General features: G+C 42.5%; 1 pseudogene; it reads left to right on the top strand.

The window, feature by feature from the left end:
* The first annotated feature begins 8512 nt into the window (after positions 1-8512).
* On the top strand, positions 8513-9024 carry LOC147423962 (uncharacterized; annotated as a pseudogene).
* The last annotated feature ends 412 nt before the right edge of the window (positions 9025-9436 follow it).

The following is a 9436-nucleotide window of genomic DNA, read 5'->3' as shown; positions in this document are numbered from 1 at the left end:
CCTTTTATTGAGCACATGCGTGTTTTTGGTTGTTTGGTATATACTTTGGTTCCACAAACAAGACACAAAAAATTGGATGATAAGGGTATCAAATGTAATTTTGTTGGTTATAGTGTTGAAAGCAAAGGTTACAGGTTGTATCATCCACAAACAAAGTGTATTTTGGTTTCACAGGATGTTGTGTTTGTGGAAGATTCTGTTCAACCCTTGTTGTCATGTACTAGAGACAATATTGTAAGCTCACAAGACATTTATCACACTTTGTTGCCTCTTTTCAGTGGTGGAAGTACGAATGAAATTCCAATGAGGCAAATGTACAGCCTATGGGGGTTTCTGAAAATGTTATAGATCAACCTATTACTAATGTAGATGTACATGATGTACTTGATGAGGAAAGGGCTGAAAATGAGCAGGCTAGAGGTATGCCAAAATGGTTGGTGCATACATTTCCTGACAGTAAATTGGATACACCTTTGTCTAGTCGCACTTGTTCAGGCTCTTGCCATGCATCTTATGCATCAAATTGTTATGCTTTGGCTGTGTCTAGCTTACATGATGTTGAGGAACCTCTGTCTTTTGATGAAGCACAAAATTCAAAAAATTAGATGGCTGTCATGAAATCAGAATATGATGCACCTATAGAAATGACATATGGACTTTATGTGATTTGCCTCCTGGCAAAAAGGCCATTGGTACAAAGTGGGTTTACAAGTTGAAACGCAAGCCGGATGGTGAGGTTGATCGCCGTAAGGCTTGACTTGTTGCAAAAGGCTATGCACAAAAAAAGGCATAGATTATGAAGAAACTTTTGCTCCCACTTGTCGTATGACTACTGTTCGTTTCTATGTGCATTGGCATCTCATTTTGGATGGGATGTACATCAGTCAGAGATTGTTACTGCTTTCTTGAATGGTGACATATTTGAGGAAGTTTATGTAATGCAACCTTGCGATTTTGTCAAGAAAGGACAAGAGGACAAAGTGTGCAGATGTAAGAAGGCTTTGTGTGGGTTGAAGCAACCTCCTCATGCTTGCTATGAGAAAGCTGACACTCATTTGGTCAAACGAGGCTTTTGTAAAAGTCCAACAGAAAGCACATTGTATGTCAAGCATGAGGGCAATGTACTTCTTATTGTTGTTCTTTATGTTGATGATTTGTTGATCACTTGGTCCCAATGAGGCACATATTGTTGAATTTAAGGCTGATTTGAATGCTACTTTCAAGATGAAAGATTTGGGGATGTTGCATCATTACTTGGGCATACAGTTTAAGCAGTGTGATGGTGGTATTGCCTCGTGTCCAAAAAGCTACATAGAGACATTGCTATGTAAGTTTGGATTTGAGGATTACAAACCTATTGCCACTCCCATGGAAACAGGTTTGAAGTTGAGTCTACATGATGTTGGTGATTCTGCTGATGTCACTCTTTACCAAACTATTGTTGGTTGCCTCAACACAAGGTAGGATATTCAATTTGCAGCCTCACAGGTCAACAAATTTATGTATAGCCCAGGGTCTAAGCATTAGCAGGCTATCAAGAGGAATTTCCGCTACTTGAGTGGCACTTTACATCTTGGCTTGTTTTATCCCAAGGGGGGGATCATTGCCGCCAGACTTACATGCTTTTTCAGACTCAGATTGGTCTGGTTGTTTTGACATGCGAGTGTCCACAAGTGGTTTCTATTTCATGTTTAGCAGTTCATGTATATCATGGTTGAGCAAGAAGCAACCTATTGTGGCCACTTCGAGTTGTGAGGCTGAGTACAAGGTAGTCTTCACAGCTACGGTTGAGTGTGTATGGCTGGGTACGGCTCAGACGCCTTATGGCTGATTTGGGTGTTGGATAGGACACTACCAACACTATCTACACTAACAATCGGAGTGCAATGACAGTTGCCAGGAACCCAGTTTTTCATGCTCGCACAAAGCACATTGAAGTGCATTACCACTACGTCAGGGAGAGGCTCTCAAAAGGAGAGATCAGCTTGGCTTATGTGCCAACATAAGACAACCTTTCACATCTTTTCACAAAGGCATTGTCTCATGAGAAGTACAAAGCTTTCTGCAAAGCTTTGGGCTTACTTCCCTTTGTGGACTAATCGTGTCCTCAAGACATGGCACTTCCCTTTACTCATGTGCCAGCTCTCATTCACTGCATCACTCCAGGGGGGGTTTGTTACCATATACATGTGGTAGTGATGTGTGTGAACACACTTAGGACCGCTGGGACATTTTTTCCCTCTTTTTTCCCCGCGCATTGTATATACGCCCATTCAATCTAGGGCTATCCATCTTTCCTTTGCACACTAAGTAATATACTCTCTATTGTGTGCCTTAACCTTCCTTCGTCTTCTCCAAGCTGTGTGTGTTTTCCTGCAACCCTAATTCCAACACAAGCACCCATAGGCAAATTGCTCACTTCCACAAAAGCATCACCAAACACACTACCACTCAAAACAGACATACCATCATTCATACTTAACATACCTGGACCTCCATCCCAACCATGTAAAGCGACCTTTGAAGGGCACTGCAGTTGATACGCATAATCCTCCACTTCTGCCTCTGTCGACACAACCATAGCATCAGACCTTTGCTTCCCCAAAGGAACCTCCACTTGTAAAGTAAGAGACACATATACCCTGGTCAAAGCTTTCCCAGCAAGCACTTGTGTCTCTTCATCCGTCTCACCCATTGGATCATCAAACCCCCAATCAACTTCATGTTCAATGCATACTTGACCAAAAGAATATGTACCCAAGGCATCACTCGAGCAATCCATAAGAAACTCCAGATGCTCTTCCATTTAGTGAGCATCCAAACACCTCTTGCCCGCCATCTTCTTCAACCTGTTCTTCTTCCATAGCCACAACAGCTCTCTCCTTCTTGGAAAACCTTTGTACATGTTGTACAACCAAAAGTACATTATGCAGCTACCTTGATGAGCATCGTCATCAACATGGTGCTACATAGCACCTTCAACCGCATATCTTCATTCCCAAGCTCCGACACTCCTACCTGCTCTTCATTCATAGTGTCAACGACTACATCTTCATGCACATAACAAGGTAACTTTACCCTTACTAGCATCATCTCTTTGAAATTTGTCTCCTAGCCATAGAATTTGGACCCATCATTGAGGCTATCCTCTTTACTCGTTTCCCAAAGGCTCAAGCTTGTACTCTCATCATCTTCCCCAGACTCAATCCCTGCATCCTCATCTTCCCTTTGCTCCACAAGGGCTGGACCATCCTCTGTGGCTCTGCACTCCAAGCTCTTAACGCCAATAACCTTGCCACAATCTGTTATCCTTTCATACAAACGCTCCACAAGAACAAGCTCCACCTCTTCAAGTTGCATTGGGCACTTGGCATTGACTACTTCCTCCGCATACGAGCTCTCTTTAACAAAAGGGTCATCTTCGTTGATGAGCTCCTCCACAATCGGCATAGACATCTCACAAACAGGCACCTCCCAAGGAACATAACTGATCATAAGCCTTACCCTGGTAGGCTCCCACACTTTGCACATTTCACACCATCCTTGATTGGTCCATAGAACCCCCTGATGCCACAGTAGGCACATAAATTGTAGGCTTTAACAAGTCTAATGTCAACTTTCTTTTCACTTAACTGCTCTTCAACCTAGCAACTATGACGACCTCGGCATAGCTCCTTGCCTCTTCGTAATTAACCTTGTCTCAAACACACAGATGCATGCAAGCTAGGAACTTTGGATCCGCTTTGGTAGCTGACACCACCTTGCGAAACCTATGTAGTAACCACCCTCAAAAACCAGCCCAATTCTGCTTATTTGCAACTCCAAACCATCAAACCAGGCCTTCGCTTTACCTCGTAGCACCAACGACACCGTTTGCACCTTCTCTTCATCACTGCACATTTGCAATGTGAGCATAAACAACTAAAAATCTGTCAGCCATTTGTTTGTATCTTCATCACCATTGAAAATCGGACCCGAACTATGCCACATCTTGAATCAGGAACTCATCACCATGGAGCAATCAGCTCACCCATGAGGCAATCAGTGTGCTCCTCCCTAGGGGCACCCGAAGATGGAAAGGGGGAAAGTAAGACACACCCAAAATACACACAAGCGCCTCTCTATAGCCCAAGATACACACATGACCCCAATCCACTAAGATTCACCCTCAAAATCTACAAAAACACCCACACACACCTATTTTGACACACCAATATGCACTCAAAATTCTCAAAAAGCTCGAGCCTATTCCACACACACACAACCTCTGTTCCACACCGCGAGCACACACAATCTGTGTGTGTGTGTGTGTGTGCGCGCACATGGACCTCATTTCCGGGTTTCACCCAACACACCGACATCGGCAACTGTGTGTGTGCGTCTCTCTCTCTCTCTCTCTCTCTCTCTCTCTCTCTCTCTCATTTCAATCTTATCAAACATTCTCTTTTCTAACTCTCTCCATCTCCATCTCATTAGAAGTTCTCTTTTCTAACTCATTTGGCTTGACTTCAATTCAACTCAAATGCAGCTAACAAAGTACTCTAGTTATCATGATTGCATAACAACAATTTTTGTAGTACTACAAAAGCAGAGTGCTCCACGTGGAAGAGGCAAAAATAGTGATCAACGCTTTTATTAGCATTAATAATCAATGCATATATGATAAGCACAGACGAGAACTTGCAGTGGGTGCCATGCCACCAAGTGAAAATAGCAGTGATGATGGCCGGCCAGTCTGCGGGCGTTCTTAGAAGACATGCTCGTTGGACATGTGCTATCAGTGAAAAGCGTAAATTGCATTTGAGCAAAAAAAATTCAATTTAGAGTCTATAGCGTAAAAACAACAACATTAGCATGAGCGCAAGAAGGACCCTCTAGTGAAGACAATAATAGGACCAGAGGGAGAGGTCTTGAGCAAGAGCGCAACCCGACCAAATTATTTCTTGTGTGTTTTTGGTGAAATTTTCCATGCTTGCCGATGCTTTGCTCAATGTATATGCCAAATGTGGCACCCTCATGAAAGCACAAAGGGTTCTTGATGAAATTTTTGTATGGAATGTCATTTCTTGGAGTGCCAGTCAAGTGAAAATAGTAGCAATGATGGCCAATCGATCTACGATGTTCTTGGGAGACATACTCATTCGACATGAGTTGCTACTGAAAAGTGTTGGCAAACAAATCTGGCCAACTAGCATCGAGAAGTCGAGAGCCATGTGCGCTAGAAGGAAAACACAGAAAGTTCTTAGTGATCTTCTTGTCTAAATGTCATCTCTTGGATTCCACTTATTTGCAGGATGTGCCCAACAAGGGTAGGGTCAAGAAGATCTGACCTTTTTCAAGAAATGAAAACCAAGGGTTTCTCTTCGATTTCAAAGAACTATGCAAGCTTGGCCTTTGAAAGCTTGTAGCATTGTAGATGATGTTGACAAGGGTGAAATATCAAGGGATATTGGAGAAACATGTGATGAGATTCCTTTATGGGGTATTGTCAACTTTGCCCCCTTTTTAAGCAGATACAAACTGGAGGCTTTTCGTGAGATGCGATCATCCACGCATGCACCTTAAATGGACTAAGAGGTTGTGCAAGATGTTGTCATTGGTAGAAGAAAGAATGACGAGATTTCTAGTTAGGGGCTGCTCCAAGTTTTTGTCCCTTGTAGCACATTGAATGTTGGATATGTCCAAAATGGTTGTGGCAAGGAAGCGATGGGGTTTTTTTTGTAGGTGAAATTTGAGGGCCTTTCTCCAACTACAATGAACTATGCATGCACTTTAAAGGCATGTGGCTGGAGACAATGACTTGGATAAGAGAATTCTCAAAGAGACTGTTAGTTGGGGGCTATTGGGAAAGATGAACTGTTGGTAGTGTTTTGGTAGATATATCTATCAACATGTACCTCCTGTTTGGTCGTGCATCTGAGGATGACACCTTGTTGACGGGCGAGCGTCAACGACATGCATTATGCTTCCATTGGTGTGTACACATATGTGTATGCATATAGTTTTTGTATTTACGGGCTCCACAGTGGGTTCCAATTTGTACATTGATGATTAGATGAGCCTAGATACCTGCAGCATGTTATACATTTTTTGGCCGGCCGCCCATTTTTAAAAGCCCTTGTATATAAGTCAATTCACAAGATGTGAAAGGGAATTCTTAGAGAAGAGAGTGTGAGGGAGTGTGGAGAAGAAGAAGAGGAGTGGCTATGGAGCTTGGATCTTCCACATCATATGTAGTAGTCATTGGGATTAATGGAAGCTAAGTTCTCTCTACTTTCTCTTGTCTTTCAAGCTTATGTGTGTTAATGGTGTATGATTAGTGTTAATCTTCTCTTCTCTCTCAAGTTTTCCCTCTTGTTTGAGCATTCTTGCTTCACATGTGTGCTAGATTAGAGTGTGTGTGCACGTGGGCTGCATACATTTCTCTCATTAGGCTTCTTTGTGTATGCTTAATGTGTGATTAGAGTGTGTGTGTGTGTGCTTGAGATTAGAGCAAAGGGAAACACCATTGTCTACATGATTAGAGAGTTAGAGTGTAAATTGAGAGTGTGTGTACATAGATCTTGCTTCATCGGCTTTCCCTCTTCTCCTCTCTTGCTTTACCCCTCTTCTTAGAGTCCTCATTCCGTCACATCAGGTGCATCCATGCCTCCATGCACTAGCCGGGTTCCGATCCACCGGATTGACATTATGTCGTGGGTTGTGCGTTGTGCTATGACCACCAACATTGGCGCCGTTGCCGGGGATCAAGCGCCTAAGCTAGAGGATCACCCGTGTGATGGTTTGAGTTTCTAATTTTCATTAGGATTAGGTATTGGTGATGGTGAATGGTTGATTTGTGATGAGATTTTGTTAAAAAAGTTGTGTGTAATTTTCATGTTTTCTCATCATTTTCACTAATTGATCACTAATTTACTACTAATCCGCTAACAATTGGAGTGTTTTACATGTTTATGTGCATAATTAGAGGCTTGTGCATCACTCTTACGGCTTGAAATTTCATCAATTTTGCATGATTTGAGTGATTAGAAAGTGTGTAATTATGTGTGATTTATGCTAATTTTGATGTTTAATTACTCACTAATCTTGTGTGTTTTTGGTGCTACACTTGAATGAATCTCTAATTGGATGTTTTGCTTCATGATTATGTGTTTGATTTGAAGAAAAATGATGCTACACATGATGCTTTGTGATTGGTGCTTGTAGGTGGAGATGCGGTGAAGCGGTTGCCTACACACACACACACACACACACACACACACACGTGTAATCATCAATTGAAGTGGAGAAATCGACGCAATTCTTGTTGTAATGTGAGTGCATTAACCCACTTTAAAATCTGAAATTAAAGTGCAGGTTTGAGAATTGATTAGGTGCACTTAATCGGTGAAAATCTATGTGCACTAGTGTATGCCAACGTGAGGGCAAATGTGTACAAATTGGTGCTTGTTTTTTGGCAATTTTGATGCTAATGTGTTTGATGCAAAACCATTGATTGATTATGGTCATTATGTTGATATGGTTTATCGTTTTCGATTGCCAATTTTGCCTGTCCAAATTTCGGTGGTATTGTGTGCGATTAATCGGTGCATTTTAGGCTTAATTGTGTTTGTGTATACACACATAATTAAACTAATTGCAGGTGGCAAATTGGAGTGTTTATGATTGTATTGTGATGTTGGATTATTGGTAAATAAGTGTATGCGTAGAAAATTTTTAATTGAACCACCAATTGCGCTGATTTTTGGGCCAAAAATGGACAAAAAAGAGGTTAAAACGGGTCTTGGTTTGATTGGCAATTGATGTGTTAAACACACATACACACACACACACACATACACAAACATACACCCCTCTTCATTTTTCTTACTTTCTCTCTCTCGGATTCACACACACACACACACACACATGTAAAAAAACAACAAAAAAACAAAAAAAAACTTACGCACAAAAACCGTCCCCCTTTAAATATTCCTTGATTTTCTCTTTGTTTCTTTCACTCACACACACACACACACACACAAAAGATCTCCCACTTAAATATTCCTTGACTTTCTCTCTTTGTCTCTTTCCCTTAATCACTCCTTGATTTTCTCCTTTTGTCTCTTTGCCCTCTTTTACTCGCCCACACAAAAGATCTCCATTAAACACTCCCTTGATTTTCTCTTTGTCTCTTTCTCTCTCTCGGATTCACACACACACACACGCCCAAAAAAACTATATATATATATATATATATAATATTTAAAAATGATTTTTTTTTCTTTGCTTCTCACACATATTCCACACGCATCACACGTCCCACATACTCGACGCTTGCGCGCATGTACACACGATTAGACACATTTAGAGCAGATACGTTCGAGAGTTAGGTTTTATCAGATTTTGTCAGATTTGAGTCCGATTGTACGCATAAACCTCGATATAGTACAGATTTTGATTTTAATCTACATTCGACAAGTTGACGAGGTTTAGAGGCCAATCACACGCTGAGAGCGCACATATGATGGCCATGACCACTTCGTGATCTGAGTACACATTGCTCATACTTGTAGGCGAGCACAGAGGCCGACCCTTTTACACGGACACATATGGATATTTCTTTGTCCAGTGCCGCGCCTCCTTTGGTCCCACACAGACCCTCCAGGTGGTGCGACTCCTTCCCGACGACACGCGGGATGGCACATTTAGAGATGACTATCGCGCCACGTATGTGGTCGACCATTTGATTAGGCTAGAGGAGATAGAGCTAGTACACGCAGATGATTGCCTTGAGGCCTTCGACCATCCCGTGCAGGTTACATTACAGCGGGTAGGTCCTCGAGTGATCTATATAGATAGTGCTCAACGCATATATCGATTAGAGTGTCGCACTTCTAGTAGACGCCTATCCACAGATGTTGTGACACTAGTTGGCGAGCCTAAAGACAAATGCTACATGAGCACCACAGGCACTGAGATTTACTTTTTGACTTGTGGATTGCAGTACGATCCTCGACCGACCCAGCGCCCTACTTCGAGTAGGAGTGCCTCACCTCCTTTAGACACAGTGCCACCACCCACATCACTCAGAAAACCACCGCCAGGATTCTCCTCACCTAGACTTGATTTGCAGCCAAGAATTTCGAGCTATCACGAGTCTAGAGCGATGTACACGGCGATTGCTAGCACTTTGCGTACCACTCAGAGTGAGCCACAGGTAGAGACCCAGAGCCTTCGAGACACGTACTTTAGAGAGTCTCAACCTCGACACCTTGCACCATCTAGAGACCCATGCCAGTCTTTGATGACGCAGATTAGAGAGCATACAAGAGACGACCACATCACCCCAGTTGGAAGCACCAGAGGTAGGGCCCGGTAGATCACCCATTGTAGATATGAGTGCCCCTAGACCACTGACCCCCACCCTTCAGACACTGTCCTAGACCAGAGAGAC

The sequence above is a fragment of the Adiantum capillus-veneris genome, chromosome 26 (genome assembly GCF_014529385.1).
Source record: "Adiantum capillus-veneris isolate H3 chromosome 26, ASM1452938v2, whole genome shotgun sequence".
Taxonomy (NCBI): Eukaryota; Viridiplantae; Streptophyta; class Polypodiopsida; order Polypodiales; family Pteridaceae; genus Adiantum; species Adiantum capillus-veneris.
Note: the sequence above shows the minus strand (reverse complement) of the source record. Positions and strands in the feature narration are given on the sequence as shown.